This window comes from Schistocerca nitens, chromosome 6, assembly GCF_023898315.1.
Source record: "Schistocerca nitens isolate TAMUIC-IGC-003100 chromosome 6, iqSchNite1.1, whole genome shotgun sequence".
NCBI lineage: Eukaryota > Metazoa > Arthropoda > Insecta > Orthoptera > Acrididae > Schistocerca > Schistocerca nitens.
This window is the reverse complement of record NC_064619.1, coordinates 493,784,699-493,804,888: the sequence shown is the minus strand read 5'-3', so window position 1 is coordinate 493,804,888 and position 20,190 is coordinate 493,784,699.

Genomic DNA, 20,190 nt, shown 5'->3' with positions numbered 1-20,190 from the left:
ACTTTGACCGTCGTTTTCTCAGAAGCGGTAGAGTTTAAGCTTATTTTGTCCCCTCTTTCAATGAGCGTAGTTAAAAGCAAGATCGGGGTCTGACACTTGGCGTGCCCCCTCGTAAATTGCGTGCGTTGGGATTCAGTAGACAGAATGCGTCCACTTTCCTCGACTACTCATTGACATGTTTGGAAACTTTCTTTGTTGTAGTTGCACTTTGCATTATGAGGGCTGGTTTTCCTGATGAGGATCTACTTATGGACTTTGCTCCTAATTTACGTTACTGTGTAGTAGACCTACTGCAACTACTTAAACCGGAAACGTTTGTTTGTTTGGATACTCCGCTTCTTAGTTGCTACATTTCGCTAAAATATTTTCCTTTTTTTCAAAACGGCAAGTTAAGATGACCACTGCAACATGGTAAGATCAGTAACAATTTAATACTTTGAAACAGTTATGTGTGGTGTACGAGGAGTCTACTGTTGTTGACTGAGGAATACATTAAACACGAAAGCTGCGTCCAATAACAATAATTAACTTTCGGTTACATGACAAAACACAAGTCGAAGCACTGTCAGTTCATCTCAGTACCCAGTAAAACTTAAACTGGAAAGATCGAAAACATACTTTTGTGGGGAAGGCAAACGAATGACTGCGTTTTATTGGCCGCACACTAAGAATACGCAACAGGCCAACTGAAAACACTGCCTACACTACGTTTGTCCGTCCACTGCTATAATATCCTTGACAGACGTGATTGACTGTGCACGCAAAAACGTCCAAGGAACGGTAGCACGCTTTGTAATGTCACGAAATAGGGGAGAGAGGATCCCAGATTTGATAATCGAGTTGGGGTAACATTCATGAAAACATATGCGTTTTTCGTTGCCACGAGATCTTTTCACGAAATTTCAATCACCACCATATGTTCTGAATGCCAAAACATTATTTCCTAGGGTACTTACACAAGAAGAAACCATAGTAATAATGTAATTCAAGGCTCGCAAGAAAAGATTTAAGTAGTCCCTTTTCCCGCACACTGTTAATGAGTGGGACGGTAGAGAAATAATCCGAACCTTCTGCCAGGCACGTAAGTCCGGATTGCAAAGAAATCCTGTTGATGTAGTCATGTAGATGTAACAACGAAATTATGTTGTAATTACGACATGTGACTTTCACTTGATCTGAACATCGAAGTTGTTTACTGTTTATTTACTTTTTGTTCATTAATTTCAGCCATATACGAACACCTAGGCGCGTTAAAGTGATATTGAAATAAAGTGTCATGCATGGACCAATAACAATAAGTTCCCACCTACTTGTTATAGTACTGCATTATCTGCCAGCGTATTCAGAAGTGGATATCGCATACGAAGTTCCTAGGGTGTTTGTAATGGATATTGCAGACGACTTCGACAAAGTTTGAATGTAGCTTCGTAAAAGTTCCGTGATCAAACGATCTGAGTTGCTGGAGAATACAGTTTATCCTCACTAGACAGTATATATTATCATTATACATGAGGTGAGTAGGGTTTCGCCGCGTTGCGGTGGCCGAGCGGTTCCAGGCGCTTCAGTGACGAACCGCACGGCTGCTTCAGTCGCAGGTTGGAATTCTACCTCGGGCATAGATGTCTGTGATGCCCTTAGGCTAGCTAGGTTTAAGTAGTTCTAGGTCTAGGGGCTGATGACCTAAGCAGTTAGGTCGCATAGTTCTTGAAGCCATTTTTTGACCTTTCGCGTAAATTTTCTTTACATAAACCGTCGTATCTTTTGATTGCGTTGACATAGAAGCTCACTTTTTTACACCAGCAAGGGACCGGTTACAGCAAGAAGTGCGATACATTTCCGCTTATTATGTCCACCCGTTCTGGAGGTAAACGGGTTTTAAGGGTTGGGTAGACCGATAGACGGTCAAGAAAGTGAGACTAGTAGGGTTCCGTTTTTACCGGTTTAGGTGACGAAATCCTAACAACGAAAACACTGAAGATGAGGGCCGCATAAATAACACCCGCTACTCTTTATTCGAAATGTTCTAGTTGCTGTCGATACATAAGCATATTAGTCGTAGCTACGTTTTCGATCCAAATCACGTTTACAGGAATGCAAATAGAATGTATTTGCCTATACACGTGGTAATTCACATCCCAGTATTAATGCCACCGCGTTTTAGAAGTACGAACATTCTCATTGCTAGCTAGCTTAAGAAACACTTCTGCTAATGAACGTTTTCTGGCTGTGGCGAGTCTAGTGGAGAATTCGAAACAATGCAGAATACGTTTGGCAGCTATGTAGCCGTTTATTTCCTGGGGTGGTGCAGAATTATCCTACAAAATTTACTCTCTAATAACAGTAATTTGTTATTTCGATAATCATCCCGAATGATTGTCGCATAAGTGGTGACATAAAGGAAGAAAATTCATGTTTTTGAGTCCAGAAAGCTCTATGCAACAGAAACTGCAGATTTTTATTGCGAAATTGCCGGCTTGTTCATGTCTGGGGTAATAATAGAGGGCTGTTTGCCTAGGTTGTCTGCTAGCATAGTGAAAGGAAGGTCTGGTTTGTTTTCGGTTCTAATCTCTATGGAGGCAGGTAGAATATCAGTAAAGCAATTTTAAGAAATTCTCGCGCACCCAATACGATTTATCGCTACCTTTATTCTGTACTGGCGCTCTGTGGATGTCAATATGACACTCTTGTAGAATTTCATACATGATACTGCCTCCTTTTTCCGCTTCTGTCAATAATGGAATTGACTTAAGTGTGGCACTGAATGATGTTTAAGTGAATTTCGTTATGAATCTTCACGCATTGCTAAATTTGCACACTTTCATGGTAGGTCAGCAATGGTAATCCAGTATGACTGGTCTGAACGTTGACACAGACCGTTTCGCGGGCGAATGCGGATAATATTTTGCTAATTCGTAACGGTCTGGGGTTCTTTGTCTGTTATCTGGATAAGCTGAAATTCATTTTTATTCGTCCGTTTCATACAAATTAGCGTTTCTTCTTTCAGTTCTGTCTTATGTTTACGTGTTGTATTTAACACACTAATCAGCATTAATATAGTCTTACAAATTATGGAATACAGTCTAAAAAAGTTCAGATAGTTTGTCAATTTCACGCCTGCGCATAGTATGTTGGTAGCACTTCGTCGCCTTGCCTGTTATGCTGTGTAGCAGACTTTAAAGCCGTGCGGATCAGCATAACGAAAAGGCGAGGGGTCTCGCTCGTTTTGTCCACGACTGTACATTTTACGTTGAACCTCGCGCCAAGTTGTCATGTTGAAAAAATCAGCACATTATAAAAGGTTTGTCATAACTAAAATATTTAAAAATTTATAATGTGCCTGATTTTTATCAACATGACAACTTGGCGTGATGTCCAAAGTAAAACGAACATAGTTACAACAAAAAGATTTTTTTAAGACCTGAACAAGACAGCAAAGTCTGCCGAAACCGGTTGTCTCACATAAAGAAATATTTATGCGATTTTGGCTGTTGAATGTTTTTAGCAAGTAAAACAGATCGCTGCTTCGATATTCTCAAAATGAGAAAATTCAAGTATAACGGACGTGAAGTAAGAGTAGGCAAAAGCCGCTACTGTTGGTAAAGCAAGATCAAATAGAATTAATTTATTATATTATCCCACAATCTGTAGAGATTTACTGGACGAATAAATCGTAATTTAATAAATGAATCATTTTGAAACGGTCTGAATGCTAGGGGTGCGGATTTTTATAAGTTTTTTTTTTTATTTTTACCCGTGCTGATTCTTTGGTATAAGCTTCTTTTTCTCTACGAGTATCATAATCTGCGAGCTAAAAATATACTCTTACAGTTCTGCAGCAGACAAACGTTAACGGTATTTGTTTGTAATTCTGTGCATTCATTTCTCTTACCAGTAGTTAACTGGGCTCTTTTCCCGATACATGGGGCTATTCGCTGCGCAACAGATTCTCTACAAAGTGAGCTACGAAAGAGGCTAATTCCGCAGTACACGCTTCGTAAAACCTAACAGGAATTTCATCCAGCCCTGATGCTCAGTTTGGCTTGAATATTCTTCACTGGTTTCCAGTATCAAGGGCGTTTATTTCAAAGTCTCTCATTTATGAGTGTGTGTAGATCAAACATTGGTATGTATGTGGTATCGTCAATTTCAGCATCAGATTTATCCATGAGAGGTTAAATGGAAGGTTTGGATCCATTCATTGACTTTGCAACAAGTTTCTGCTAGACCATTCGCAAGGTTCCGAAGATGCATGTTACAATACGTCACGTATATTCCTCCATACTGATACACAAATTACGTTTTCTTCAACAATTACCCTGCAATCTCTTTTGTAGCGAGAGTATAGTGATATCTGTTTTCATAATATTCTTCGAATGCTACCATCAAATAAAATTTATGTTGTCTTTCATTACTTTACTAGGTATCGATTTATCTACACAACAAATGACGCTGCTTTTACCCTTTAATCTTAGTTGTTTTGTATTTGCAGGTACTTTTAAACCAAGGACGACAACAGCTAAAATACTTATGTATTTCCATACAACAGGCCGGTAGTTTGACACGGTGTGCATATTGATATTATGGGACAGCCGGTGCAACCGTTTCCATTAATTAAGGAGGTGTAACGGGTCCTCACCACAGCTCTGGCAATCAGTAAGTTCAGTTTTGAATGTTTATATTGACTACCACATTAATCTTGATCTAAGTCAAAGGTAGCACATTATTCGTTACAGTTACCACATTACAATATAAATATCATTATTAAAGGGCCTCTGTGGATGGTATATTTACAAATTACAATAGTAGTGCTCCTGATTGGACAGGACATCTTCACATTTGATATTCAACGCAATTGGTTTTAACGTTGTTGTTGTTGTTGTTGTGGTCTACAGTCCAGAGACTGGTTTGATGCAGCTCTCCATGCTACTCTATCCTGTGCAAACTTCTTCATCTCCCAGTACCTACTGCAACCTACATCCTTCTGAATCTCTTTAGTGTATTCATCTCTTGGTCTCCCTCTACGATTTTTACCCTCCACGCTGCCCTCCAGTACTAAATTGGTGCTCCCTTGATGGCTCAGAATATGCCCTACCAACTGATCTCCTCTTCTAGTCAAGTTCTGCTACAAACTCCTCTTCTCCCCATTTCTATTCAGTACCTCCTCATTAGTTATGTGATCTACCCATCTAACCTTCAGCATTTTTCTGTAGCACCACATTTCGAAAGCTTCTATTCTCTTCTTGTCCAAACTATTTATAGTGCATGTTTCACTTCCATACATGGCTACACTCCATACAAATACTTTCAGAGAAGACTTCTTGACACTTAAATCAGTACTCGATGTTAACAAATTTCTCTTCTTCAGAAACGATTTCCTTGCCATTGTCAGTCTACATTTTATATCCTCTCTACTTCGACCATCATCAGTTATTTTGCTCCACAAATAACAAAACTCATTGACTACTTTCAGCGTCTCATTTCCTAATCTAAATCCCGCAGCATCACCCGACTTAATTCGACTACATTCCATTATCCTCGTTTTGCTTTTGTTGATGTTCATCTTATTCCTCCTTTCAAGACACGGTCCATTCCGTTCAGTTGCTCTTCCAGGTCCTTTGCTGTCTTTGACAGAATTACAATGTCATCGGCGAACCTCAAAGTTTTTATGTCTTCTCCATGGATTTTAATTCCAACTCCGAATTTTTCTTTTGTTTCCTTTACTGCTTGCTCAATATACAGATTGAATAACATCGGGGATAGGCTACAACCCTGTCTCACTCCCTTCCCAACCACTGCTTCCCTTTCATGCCTCTCGACTCTTATAACTGCTATCTGGTTTCTGTACAAATTGTAAATAGCCTTTCGCTCTCTGTATTTTACCCTGCCACCTTCAGAATTTGAAAGAGAGCATTCCAGTCAACATTGTCAAAAGCTTTCTCTAAGTCCACATATGCTAGAAACGTAAGTTTGCCTTTCCTTAACCTATTTTCTAAGATAAGTTGTAGGGTCAGTATTCCCTCGTGTGTTCCAACATTTCTACGTAATCCAAACTGATCTTCCCTTAGGTCGGCTTCTACCAGTTTTTCCATACGTCTATAAAGAACTCGTGTTACAATTTTGCAGCCATGGCCTCCAGAAGGTGCAACTAAAAATGTCGGTAAACCGGTAGTGGGAGCCTCGAGCCTACAAGGACTTCAATGAATAAAGCTGTAATGGAATAATGAGCTTTCATTCAGCTATATGTTGATCGGTTTTGCTGGTTTTAGTATCTATAACTTAGTGCGTGACAGTTCCGTAAACTATGCTTTGGTTGGTTGGTTGGTTTTGGGGAAGGAGACCAGACAGCGTGGTCATCGGATTAGGGAAGGACGGGGAAGGAAGTCGGCCGTGCCCTTTCAGAGGAACCATCCCGGCATTTGCCTGGAGTGATTTAGGGAAATCACGGAAAACCTAAATCAGGATGGCCGGACGCGGGATTGAACCGTCGTCCTCCCGAATGCGAGTCCAGTGTCTTACCACTGCGCCACCTCGCTCGGTAACTATGCTTTGCTTTTGTCGAACTTGAACTGAATGTTCTCAGTTCATCTTTTATTATATCTTTGATGGCAGTCTATGAGATCTACCACACAAGAGTCTCCTTGCCCTTTTTGTTTCTGGCAACCATTGTTCATGCGATGCCAACGTGGTCGCTAATCGTTCTATCATTAATGACGCTCTCAAGCAGATAGGGCTCGACTCAGGCGGAGTCTGAAAAATACTTCTTTCTCATGTCGGTCAGACAAACTGGAGGCAGTTGTCAGACAATATACAGTATTCAGAACTATTTCGCAAGAGTTTTTGCCGTTACCGCCGATAACGTACGAGAAGTTCTCCCAGTCGGTATTGGGAAAATTGAGGCCGCCTCCTACCATCAACGCGTAATTCGGATATATTTGTGCTAACAAGTTCGGCCTGTCATTGGATTACTCTACGTCTGATGTGTCTGAATCGTGCGCCCACCGATTCTAGCTATTCTTGTCCATACGAATTTGCAGCTTGTTTCATTTTTTACCTCACAAAAACTATTATTTCTGCTTCCTGCTTGTTGCTATGAACAACCTCCCCCCCCCCCCCTCCCCGCCTTCCTGCAGAAACAGTCTTATGTATACGTGCTCCATAAAAAATTCTGTTCTCAATTTTTTAGTTTAACCAACTCTCATTCGTTAATTTGACGTGAGAATTACTGGCTCTTAAGAGAGGAGATGTCTAGAACTTCCCTGTTGAATTTGTAGCACCACCGTTTAAATTTCTTTATCGGGTTTTGTGTAATTTATCGATGCCGCCAAACAGTTAATTATTATGATTATATGACCCTGCGCTTAATGGATGAAGGCTATCGGTTTTCCTGCTGTGGTTTCGGGGGTATTTCAACCGAGTGCGGCTGTTCTGAGACGGAATAGTTAATGATTGAAAGTTTGTCTATAATTAAAGACCATAAAGATTGCGATGTACTAACTGATATGTATTTTCTACTAACACACAAATTCTGAGGCAGTTGCTACCTTCGCCTTACACGTCTAATTACGGTTATGTCTTTTATTGGTTGCCGATTTAAAGTAATTCGTCACACGCAATGATGACGGTTAAGATTCACAACAATCCTCACTGCAATCCATGGTTGTTGCTGGCCGACGCGGTTGACGCGAAACACGTAATTCGGCACTTGTCACTTTAGGTTTCATATCACTCGCAAATCGGTATCGATGAGGGTCCACCCCACGACGATCAGGGGGACATGCTCACTCGTCGTACTCCGGTGAATTTTACCGTTTACAACTCACTCGACCCCCCATGAACCATGGACCTTGCCGTTGGTGGGGAGGCTTGCGTGCCTCAATGATACAGATAGCCGTACCGTAGGTGCAACCACAACGGAGGGATATCTGTTAGGAGGCCAGATAAACTTGTGGTCCCTGAAGAGGGGCAGCAGCCTTTTCAGTAGTTGCAGGGGCAACAGTCTGGATGATCGACTGATGTGGCCCTGTAACACTAACCAAAACGGCCTTGCTGTTGTGGTACTGCGAACGGCTGAAAGCAAGGGGAAACTACAGCAGTAATTTTTTCCGGGGGCATGCAGCCTTACTGTATGATTAAATGATGATGGCGTCCTCTTGGGTAAAACATTCCGGAGGTAAAATAGTCCCCCATTCGGATCTCCGGACGGGGACTACTCAAGAGGACGTCGTTATCAGGACAAAGAAAACTGGCATTCTAATGATCGGAGCGTGGAATGTCAGATCCCTTAACCGGGCAGGTAGGTTAGAAAATTTAAAAAGGGAAATGGATAGGTTAAAGTTAGATATAGTGGGAATTAGTGAAGTTCGGTGGCAGGAGGAAGAAGACTTTTGGTCAGGTGAATACAGGGTTGTAAATACAAAATAAAATAGGGCTAATTCAGGAGTAGGTTTAATAATGAATAAAAAATAGGAGTGCGGGTAAACTACTACAAACAGCATAGTGAACGCATTATTGTGGCCAAGATAGACACGAAGCCCACGCCTACTACAGTAGTACAAGTGTATATGCCAACTATCTCTACAGATGATGAAGTTGATGAAGTGTATGATGAGATAAAAGAAATTATTCAGGTAGTGAAGGGAGACGAAAATTTAATAGTCATGGGTGACTGGAATACGAGAGTAGGAAAAGGTAGAGAAGGAAACATAGTAGGTGAATATGGATTGGGGCTAAGAAATGAAAGAGGAAGCCGCCTGTAGAGTTTTGTGCAGAGCATAACTTAATCATAGGTAACACTTAGTTCAAGAATAGTGAAAGAAGGTTGCATACATTGAAGAACCCTGGAGATACTAGAAGGTTTCAGATAGATTATATAATGGTAAGACAGAGATTTAGGAACCAGATTTTAAATTGTAAGACATTTCGAGGGGCAGATGTGGACTCTGACCACAATCTATTGGTTATGAACTGTAGATTAAAACTGAAGAAACTGCAAAAAGGTGGGAATTTAAGGAGATGGGACCTGGATAAACTGAAAGAACCAGAGGTTGCACAGAGTTTCAGGGAGAGCATAAGGGAACAATTGACAGGAATTGGGGAAAGAAATACAGTAGAAGAAGAATGGGTAGCTTTGAGGAATGAAATAGTGAGGGCAGCAGAGGATCAAGTAGGTAAAAAGACGAGGGCTAGTAGAAATCCTTGGGTAACAGAAGAAATATTGTATTTAACTGATGAAAGGAGAAAATACAAAAATGCAGTAAGTGAAGCAGGCAAAAAGGAATACAAACGTCTCAAAAATGAGATCGACAGGAAGTGCAAAATGGCTAAGCAGGGATGGCTAGAGGACAAATGTAAGAATGTACACGCTTATCTCACGAGGGGTAAGATAGATACTGCCTACAGGAAAATTAAAGAGACCTTTGGAGAAAACAGAACCACTAGTATGAATATCAAGAGCTCAGATGGAAACCCAGTTCTACGCAAAGAAGGGAAAGCAGAAAGGTGGAAGGTGTATATAGAGGGTCTGTACAAGTGCGATGTTCTTGAGGACAATATTATGGAAATGGAAGAGGTGGTAGATGAAGATGAAATGGGAGATATGATACTGCGTGAAGAGTTTGACAGAGTACTGAAAGACCTAAGTCGAAACAAGGACCGAGCGAGGTGGCGCAGTGGTTAGCACACAGGACTCGCATTCGGGAGGACGACGGTTCAATCCCGTCTCCGGCCATCCTGATTTAGGTTTTCCGTGATTTCCCTAAATCCTTTCAGGCAATGCTCGGATGGTTCCTTTGAAAGGGCACGGCCGATTTCCTTCCCCGTCCTTCCCTAACCCGAGCTTGGGCTCCGTCTCTAATGACCCCGTTGTCGGCGGGACGTTAAACACTAATCTCCTCCTCCTCCTCCTCGAAACAAGGCCCCAGGAGTAGACAACATTATATTAGATCTACTGACAGCCTTGGGAGAGCAAGTCCTGACAAAACTCTACCCTCTGGTGAGCAAGATGTATGAGACAGGTGAAATTCCCTCAGACTTCAAGAGGAATATAATAATTCCAATCCTAAAGAGAGCAGGAAGTTCAAGAATTATTTTTGGGGAAATAAAACCATAATACAAATGGGCCACCGGGCACTGACTTTTGTAAAGAATTGTAGACGACTACAAAACAGGTCACTACATATGTTAAGGATGCAAAGAACTTCGTTCCTGATGCGTTGTGAGATACCCAGAAATGTTGAGATCCTGAAGAGAATTAAGAAACCACCGAGTTCATTAGTTACTTTAAAGCTATAGAAGGTAAACATGTGACATGAGATATGTGCAAGAATGAGACATCATCAGAATGCAGATGATTATTTGAAATCACTGAAGGTCAAATTTGACGCTGTCAATGCCAGAAGTTTTAGAGCTTCCTATAAAATATACAAAGGGGTTTATATTTACAGAAAGCAGTTAACCAGGAATATGGAGGGTGTGTTGGCCATCACAATTTCTGAACGAAGTGACAAATTATTTTCATTCGGCACATGGTCATTGTGCAGCCGAAAAGTGTGCAAAGAAATTATAGAAGTTTACAACATTTAATGAGCTAATAAGGAGGTTAGCACAGACAATAAAATCTTACGATACTTGTCAAAGGGCCAAAGAGGCAAAAGCCACGAATATAGGTCATATGCAAACTATTAAACCAGACGACGTGTTGGATATTGTTGCCTTTATATTTTCGAACCATTACCAAAGACCTCACGCAATATTTCGCACTCAATGCACTCATAGCTAAGCAGAGCACTGCCCTGACCACGACTGACACTTCAACATATTGGGGACATTGTACAGGTGCTTTCACGATCAAGTACGACTGCGCCACCTGCAGGCTTGGCTAGCATCAGCATTTATGTTCAGGCATGCATTTCTCGCACTGTTTCCATATTTTTGTCCAACCCAGTCTTGTAATACTTTCACCGCCGGGCAGCACCAGGAGCTGAGTGGCGATGTTTGGATAGCCGACAATGACCACTGGAGACGCAGACACGAGGGTGTTCTGCACCCCACGAAACGGGCAGCTTGTGAATGCGCTCGGCTCGCTGGAGAATGCTTACCTGGCAGACAGTGAGAAGAATGCCTCCGTCAGAGGGTCACTGCAGGGACTGGGAAGAAATGTTTATGCCAGAGTACCCAGAACACATGCGGAGACGGCATACGAAACTTTGTGCGCGGTAAAGAAGTGTTATACTGCTTGAAAACGTTTGGCTAACAGTTGGAAAGATGAATTTAAATCACGAACACCATCTGATTCTTGGATGGAGCACAGACGTAAGATTCTCCAGGCATCACGTAGAGATGGCTGTTACAAACAAGTGAGTCTGCTGTGTGGCTGATTTCACATTAATTTGAGAATGCGGCAAAACATCTGAACAAGGTGCTGGATTAATTGGGTGAACGATGGGAACGGCAACGACAGAGACGTGAGAAAAATGCAAGTCCGCAGTCACATACCAGCCCACTCAAGGTCGGAAATTTCATCGTGCTCCTGGACAACGACGCGGTGGTGGAAAATAAACATCACAACCTACCCAATGGATGCCAGTACAGTGGCGCTTCCACTAGATATAGCCTGTTCGTACACTCCTGGAAATTGAAATAAGAACACCGTGAATTCATTGTCCCAGGAAGGGGAAACTTTATTGACACATTCCTGGGGTCAGATACATCACATGATCACACTGACAGAACCACAGGCACATAGACACAGGCAACAGAGCATGCACAATGTCGGCACTAGTACAGTGTATATCCACCTTTCGCAGCAATGCAGGCTGCTATTCTCCCATGGAGACGATCGTAGCGATGCTGGATGTAGTCCTGTGGAACGGCTTGCCATACCATTTCCACCTGGCGCCTCAGTTGGACCAGCGTTCGTGCTGGACGTGCAGACCGCGTGAGACGACGCTTCATCCAGTCCCAAACATGCTCAATGGGGGACAGATCCGGAGATCTTGCTGGCCAGGGTAGTTGACTTACACGTTCTAGAGCACGTTGGGTGGCACGGGATACATGCGGACGTGCATTGTCCTGTTGAAACAGCAAGTTCCATTGCCGGTCTAGGAATGGTAGAACGATGGGTTCGATGACGGTTTGGATGTACCGTGCACTATTCAGTGTCCCCTCGACGATCACCAGTGGTGTACGGCCAGTGTAGGAGATCGCTCCCCACACCATGATGCCGGGTGTTGGCCCTGTGTGCCTCGGTCGTATGCAGTCCTGATTGTGGCGCTCACCTGCACGGCGCCAAACACGCATACGACCATCATTGGCACCAAGGCAGAAGCGACTCTCATCGCTGAAGACGACACGTCTCCATTCGTCCCTCCATTCACGCCTGTCGCGACACCACTGGAGGCGGGCTGCACGATGTTGGGGCGTGAGCGGAAGACGGCCTAACGGTGTGCGGGACCGTAGCCCAGCTTCATGGAGACGGTTGCGAATGGTCCTCGCCGATACCCCAGGAGCAACAGTGTCCCTAATTTGCTGGGAAGTGGCGGTGCGGTCCCCTACGGCACTGCGTAGGATCCTACGGTCTTGGCGTGCATCCGTGCGTCGCTGCGGTCCGGTCCCAGGTCGACGGGCACGTGCACCTTCCGCCGACCACTGGCGACAACATCGATGTACTGTGGAGACCTCACGCCCCATGTGTTGAGCAATTCGGCGGTACGTCCACCCGGCCTCCCGCATGCCCACTATACGCCCTCGCTCAAAGTCCGTCAACTGCACATACGGTTCACGTCCACGCTGTCGCGGCATGCTACCAGTGTTAAAGACTGCGATGGAGCTCCGTATTCCACGGCAAACTGGCTGACACTGACGGCGGCGATGCACAAATGCTGCGCAGCTAGCGCCATTCGACGGCCAACACCGCGGTTCCTGGTGTGTCCGCTGTGCCGTGCGTGTGATCATTGCTTGTACAGCCCTCTCGCAGTGTCCGGAGCAAGTATGGTGGGTCCGACACACCGGTGTCAATGTGTTCTTTTTTCCATTTCCAGGAGTGTATTAAGACCAGCTCCGGGGTGACCGGACCTGCTCCGCAAGGGGCCTCCCGGCCAATGACGCTAAACGCTCCTTTCCATTTCACAACCATCCCATTACTATCACTTTTCGCATTATTTCGCCTATCCTCTGTATTTCCAGGAGGGCCACACTCTATAAGTAACTGCCGGCCGATGTGGCCGTGCGGTTCTAGGCGCGTCAGTCTGGAACCGCGTGACCGCTACGGTCGCAGGTTCGAATCCAGCATCGGGCATGGATGTGTGTGATGTCCTTAGGTTAGTTAGGTTTAAGTAGTTCTAAGTTCTAGGGGATTGATGACCACAGATGTTGAGTCCCATAGTGCTCAGAGCCATTTGAACCATTTTTTTTCTATAAGTAACTACACGTCTCTCAGTGAAGCTCAGAAGCAGCCCTTTATTAATACCGCTGACCGATCACATGAACTTCATCATCAGAGCTCATAACAACACATCAAACATTTGGAGGCCCCTCTGGTGGATATTCGAAAACAATAGGCTGCATGCTGTAACTGATTGTCAGTCCCTCCCCTGCCTGCCTCATTCACTACGTATACGTGGAATCGTAAATCAGATTTACCGTAAACCGATTTCCCAGCGCCGCTTCCGCTTGGTCTTGTAAACACTCGAGTATCGACTCTGAAATGCAGGTTTACCTGCCGTTTATCACAATCGATTTTCGTTCCTTATAAATGCTCTACCGTATTCGAGTCATTAACGGGATGTCAGATTGTTGCTTTCTTTTCAAAACAGTCATTTATGTGGACGAAGTTAATTTATGTAAAAGAAAAGAAGTATTGAGCTGAGCAGGAAGTCATTCATTTCCTCGCTTCAGTTAAAGGAAATCACATTTCATAATGAATACTTAGTCGAACTGACAAAGCTGGTATGGCCGAGAGATGCGAAGCTATATATGATATATATTATTATTGTTGTGGGTCTGAAGGAACTAAACATCTCAGTTATCAGTCCCTCGTTTCACTGGAAATTCATGTAAAATGAAGTGAAACGAGAAAAGGAGAATGGTCATCACCAAGGCCTGTGACCTTGTTGTCATGGTTGAAAATTTGCGAGACAACAGCTGGACTCAGATGCTTAAAAGTAAGATATTAGGTTGGTGCATTAGTTCGTGGTGTATTCCCGTAAGTTTACTAAACACAACGGATGCACGTAACAGAGACTTTAGACATCAATAATACATTCTCCTTTACTATTCACAACAGTCTGCCAACACTGGGGTAAGTTTCCGATCCCGCGACTATAAAAATCATTTTTTTTTTTAGGCGAACAACTCGTCAGGCCATGTTCAAAATGGTTCAAATGGCTCTGAGCACTGTGGGACTTAACATCTACGGTCATCAGTCCCCTAGAACTTAGAACTACTTAAACCTAACTAACCTAAGCACATCACACAACACCCAGTCATCACGAGGCAGAGAAAATCCCTTACCCCGCCGGGAATCGAACCCGGGAACCCGGGAGTGGGAAGCGAGAACGCTACCGCACGACCACGAGCTGCGGACTCAAGCCATGTTCGAAGCGCATTGTCATCCGGAAAGCAAGTTCCTTGAAGGGACTTCGATAGAGAGCGGGAAAGGTAAAAATCTAAGTGCGCAAGATCAGGTGAATAAGGTGGGTGCGCAATGATTTCCCAACCCAACTCCTGTATAGAGATTTTTGTGAGTCTAGCAGCGTGCAGGCGGATGTTATCGTGGAATAGCATCACTTCACACAGTCTTCCTCGTCGTTGTTCTTGGATTGCACCTGCAAGGCGTCTCAGTTGATGACAGTAAATGTCAGCAGTGATGGTTTCACCTCAGGGAAGCAATTCGTAGTACCACACCCTCGCTGTTTCACCATCTTTTGTGGGTGGACGCAGGTCTTTGAATGGGGAGTTGCTGCTTCGTTTGGATCGTCTATTCCTTTCTTTTCTTTGTGTTAGCACAGGAACACCATTCCTCGTCACCAGTAAAGATACGGCATCGGAATGACCGGTGTTGTTCACGAGCAAATTGGCTACTATCAAGCAGAGATGACCATAAGGCCACTCACAAATTTCTGTGATTTTGTCTAAGAGCATGCGGTACCAACACACCCGATTTTTGAACCTTTCTCATTACATGCAAATGACGCACGATGGTGGAATGATCACAGAACATCACATACGCTAGTTCTCGAGTTCACTGACGTGAATCATTGTGGATTAATGCTTTCAAACGATCTTCATCAAACCCTGAAGGTCTTCCTCGACGTAGAAAGTCACTAATGTCAAAACGATCCTCCTTAAAACGAGAAAACCATTTTCTTGCAGTGCTCTGTCCGGTGCCATTCTCCCCATACATGGCGCCAGTGTTTCTGGCTGCCTGCGCTGCTATTCTCCATTGAACTTAAATATTCCGATTTCTCCGCTTGGTACTCCATTTTCTAGCGTTCACACCGCCACTCACTAGCTCCAACTGACAAAATGTAAACTGAAATAGAAATAGTGAACTAAAAATAGAAATAACAATCGATAAATAAACACATAGCAACTGGAATACCAACATACAAATAAAAACGCTACGAACTTACGGCCAACCTCTGTGGTCGAGCGGTTCTAGGCGCTTCAGTCCGGAACCACGTGGCTCCTACGGTCGCAGGTCCGAATCCTGCCTTGGGCATGGATGTGTGTGATGTCCTTAGGTTTACGTAGTTCTACGAGTAAGTCTAGGGGACTGATGAACTCAAATGTTAAGTCCCATAGTGCTTAGAGCCATTTCTTTTTTTTAAAAAAAACGTACTTACGCATTAATTTAATAAAACCCAGGCTGCTAGGAACTGTAGCCAGTCGCGGGAAGCAGACGCCGGTCCGGAAGCGGAAGGGGCCGCAGCTGGATCTCCCCGCGCCGGATACCTGCGGCAGAAGAGTATCTTCCACTCACCTCCCACACCAACTCCACAGAAGGACACGCCAAGAAGAGCCATCGCACTCATTGAGCTTAAAATGTAGTGATAAATAATGATTGTACGGAACAGAGCCTTAATTAGCTTAAGCAGTTACATAAATAAAATATCCACATAAAAATTTAAAAATGAGTAGTAGTAAAGAGGGAGAAGATACGTTCAGGCCACTTGGAGCACACTCTGCAGCGAGAGGAACTCTCCCCCCCCCCCCCCCAAATCAATCCCTGACACCGAATGTTGAAGTACATTGAATCCACACATATTACAGAAGTTAATGTATGTATATATGCTCCACATCTCCTCCTGAACCAATGGGTCGATTTCAACCAGACTTGGTACACTTATCATTTACCGTTTGGAAACGGTAAGAACCACTAACCTCTGAAACAATTGGGGGGAGGGGGCGTGAGAAAGAAGCAAGTAGCCATACTATATCCATCCAGTACTTCAGACACTCTGTGACCAAAATGGTACTGAAACAGAGGATGACAGACTAAAGGCCGAAATACTAAATGTCAATTTCCAAAGCTGTTTCACAGAGGAAGACTGCACTGTAGTTCCTTCTCTAGATTGTCGCACAGATGATAAAATGGTAGATATCGAAATAGACCACATTAAAATCGCTCAAAAGAGGAAAGGCCGCTGGACCTGATGGGATACCAGTTCGATTTTACACAGAGTACGCGAAGGGATTTGCCTCCCTTCTTGCAGTGGTGTACCGTAGGTCTCTAGAAGAGCGTAGCGTTCCAAGGGATTGGAAAAGGGCACAGGTCATCCCCGTTTTCAAGACGGGACGTCGAACAGATGTGCAGAACTATAGACCTATATCTCTAACGTCTATCAGTTATAGAATTTTGTAACACGTATTATGTTCGAGTGTAATAACTTTTCTGGAGACTAGAAATCTACTCTGTAGGAATCAGCATGGGTTTCGAAAAAGACGATCGTGCGAAACCCAGCTCGCGCTATTCGTCCACGAGACTCAGAGGGCCGTAGACACGGGTTCCCAGGTAGATGCCGTGTTTCTTGACTTCCGCAAGGCGTTCGATACAGTTCCCCACAGTCGTTTAATGAACAAAGTAAGAGCATATGGACTATCAGACCAATTGTGTGATTGAATTGAAGAGTTCCTAGATAACAGAACGCAGCATGTCATTCTCAATGGAGAGAAGTCTTCCGAAGTAAGAGTGATTTCAAGTGTGCCGCAAGGGAGTGTCGTAGGACCGTTGCTATTCACAATATACATAAATGACCTTGTGGATGACGAAAGTTCACTGAGGCTTTTTGCGGATGATGCTGTGGTATATCGTGAGGTTGTAACATGGGAAAATTGTATTGAAATGCAGGAGGATCTGCAGCGAATTGACGCATGGTGCAGGGAATGGCAATTGACTCTCAATGTAGATAAGTTTAATGTGCTACGAATACACAGAAAGAAAGATCCCTTATCATTTAGCTACAATATAGCAGGTCAGCAACTGGAAGCAGTTAATTCCATAAATTATCTGGGAGTAGGCATTAGGAGTGATTTAAAATGGAAAGATCATATAAAGTTGATCGTCGGTAAAGCAGATGCCAGACTGAGATTCATTGGAAAAATCCTAAGGAAATGCAATCCGAAAACAAAGGAAATAGATTACAGTACGCTTGTTCGCCCACTGCTTGAATACTGCTCAGCAGTGTGGGATTCGTACCAGATAGGGTTGACAGAAGAAATAGAGAAGATCCAACGGCGAGCAGCGCGCTTCGTTACATGATCATTTAGTAATCGCGAAGGCGTTACGGAGATGATAGATAAACTCCAGTGGAAGACTCTGCAGGAGAGACGCTCAGTAGCTCGGTACGGGCTTTTGTTGAAGTTTCGAGAACATACCTTCACAGCGGAGTCAAGCAGTATATTGTTCCCTCCCACGTATATCTCGCGAAGAGACCATGAGGATATAATCAGAGAGATTAGAGCCCACACAGAGGCATACCGACCATCCTTCTTTCCACGAACAATACGAGACTGGAATAGAAGGGAGAACCGATAGAGGTACTCAAGGTACCCTCCGCCACACACCGTCAGTATGCATGTAGATGTAGATGTAGAAACTATACACACAATGTCAAACCTTCACGAGACTTTTTCTCGCTGACACCGCCCACAAAATGATGAAAGAAGAAAGTTCATCACTTACTACATTTGCGCTGTTCGTGAAGTAAAACTGCTGCTTCATGCATGACGTTTAAATTTATTACTTCTTTACTTCCAACCCTATTAGCAAAGCATTTTTCAGACGGTATCTACATGTTCCACTGGATGTACCTGGAAAATCATATATTTGTACGACATATTCGGCCGGTGTGGGCATGCGGTTATAGGCGCTTCAGTTTGGAACCGCGCGACAGCTACGGTCGCAGGTTCGAATCCTGCCTCGGGCATGGATGTGTGTGGTGTCCTTAGGTTAGTTAGGTTTAAGTAGTTCTAAGTTCTAGGGGACTGATGACCTCAGATGTTGAGTCCCTTAGTGCTCAGTGCCATTTGAACCAATTTTTTGTACGACATAGAAATCAGGAGTATGACGTCATAAACATTGACCTGCCTGAAAAGGAATCAGTACAGTGAAATTCTCTAGAGATACAGGTGAAATATGTGGACAAATATGTGTAAAATATGTTAAATATACTCAAACAAAACAAAAACGACGCACCACGAAGGAATTATCCGAATTGGACGGAAATCTGTACAATTTATGTACGTCCACAGACAAACAAATCATTACATATTCAAGAAAAATTGGATGATTTATTCAACAGAAAGTTCTTCACAAATTGAAAAAGTCAATAACGCTTTGGTACACTTCTGCGCCTTATGCAAGCTGTTATTCGGATTGGCATTGATTGGTAGAGTTGTTGGATGTCCTTCAGATTGATATCGTGCTAAATTCTGTCCAGTTGACGCGTTAAGCCCGTCAGAATTCATAGATGGTTGGAGGGCCCTGCCCATAATATTTAAAAAGTTTTCAATTGTGGAGAGATACGGCGGCCTTGTTGATCAAGGTAGAGTTGGGCAAGCCAGAAGACAAGCAGTAGAAACTGTCGCTGTGTGTGGGCATACACTAACTTGCTGAAATGTAAGCCCAGGATAGCTTGCCATGAAGAGCAACAAAACGGGGCGCAGAATATCGTCGACGTACCGCCTTGCTGAAAGGGTGCAGAGGATTACAACCAAAGGTGTTCTGCTATGAACAGAAATGACACTCCGGGACCATCACTCGTAGTTGTCGAGTCATATGGGTGTGTACGATCAGAGTGGTGTCCCACCACTGTCTGGGGCCTCTCCAGACACGTATTCGGTCTGGAATCTCATTGAGTGGAGCAGAAGTGTCTTCAGTTGAGAGTCCTACTTCGAAATGGACACCAGACGGCGGTGGGATATCAACTTGACAATTAACAAAATAAAGACACCTCAGAGCCAATTCAGCAATAACTTTCCATATCGTATGCGAGAGCACTCTTATCTATTAAAAACCGCACAGATTTTGGCTGCATTAATTACTACCTGGTCCTGTAAAGTACTTGAAACTCGGTAGCCACCACGCGGTACGCAAAATCTCGAATTTACCTAGGATTTCTTCTCCCTGAATTTACGAGTACATCACACGTTTCGAAGTAACAAATTACCAAATAGATACGAAATACGAGGCCGAGAAGCGACCATAATAACGACATATGAACTTACACAAAGAAATTGCAAGAAAATCCAACGCGTCTCCTGATACGTAACATTGTATCTACGGAAACACATAAAACTGCAAGACAAAGTGAGAGGGTCTTAAAAATGGGTGTAATTGGCGGTTTCCTTTTTTTTTTTTTTTCAGAGACGCAGGTCTCTTAACTGTTGCGCCGGTTCGTAGTGAGTTTGTGTTGGCGTTTAGGAGGGGAAATTTAGGGCCTCTACAGCTCTATGGTTGGCTCAAGTCGAGATGGAACGCGATGTCGTTCGTATACTGTGCCGAAAAACGAGACTTGTTTCTATCTGGGGAGGTGTGAGGCTCTCTGGCTCTGGACTTCGGTCTGGAAGCAACTTCTGGTCGAAGCTTTGGCAGGTGTGGTTAGTACTTGGGACCCGCCCTAAGACTGACTCAACTAGCGAGTAGATAGACTGGAGAGCCTGTGGTGAAGTTTTCACTGTACCGACAGTGTG